Source organism: Poecilia reticulata, linkage group LG12 (genome assembly GCF_000633615.1).
Source record: "Poecilia reticulata strain Guanapo linkage group LG12, Guppy_female_1.0+MT, whole genome shotgun sequence".
In the NCBI taxonomy this organism is placed as follows: Eukaryota; Metazoa; Chordata; class Actinopteri; order Cyprinodontiformes; family Poeciliidae; genus Poecilia; species Poecilia reticulata.
In genome coordinates this window covers 1,652,464-1,653,193 of record NC_024342.1, presented here as the reverse complement: position 1 = coordinate 1,653,193, position 730 = coordinate 1,652,464, and positions in this window count along the sequence as shown.

Here is a 730-nt window from a genome sequence, read left to right as displayed (position 1 = left end):
AAACTACCAAGTACTGATGAAATGTATGCAAACTTCTGATTTGGAAGACATTAATAAATAAGTCACCAATATATTATCTCTCATTAATGTGGCACTTAACAACCATAAACAATTTTGATAATTCTAACAGACCTGAAACAAGAACGTTTTGCTGTGATTTAACTTCAGACCAATTAAAAAAAAAATCTTTTTAAAAACTCTTGGTTTCAACTGTAAAGAATTTATTGAAATCAATTTGTATTCCAATGTTCCTGAAAGTTGTGATGTCCCTCAAAGTTACCTTCAACTGAGTGTCCATCTGATAGGTACACCACGTCATCGTCTCTGTGGAAACAGATGCACACGTCACAAAAACTGTAGGGAGGTCATGCCAAAACCTCAATACCAGTTTGACTTTGTATACTACTGTTGACATGAACCAGACCTCAATGCCAGTCTGTTCTGTCCACAGGATAAATAATAAACATTCTTTCAAATCATGGCTATGATTTTAATTATCCACAGCATTGCTAATAAGTTAAGAGAAAATTGTTTAACATGATTATTCCTCTAAGTTCAGGACATAAGGATTTTTAGAAATCAAAGACATTCCCTGCTTTTTGAGGCCAATATCAGCAGCAGTCTGTATCGACGTGTGAAACTCCAGCCGTTTGGGTCTCACCTGATGAGCGCGATGAGGCCGCTGTTCCCTTTATAAACACTAGAGGCCGCTGTTCCCTTTATAAACACT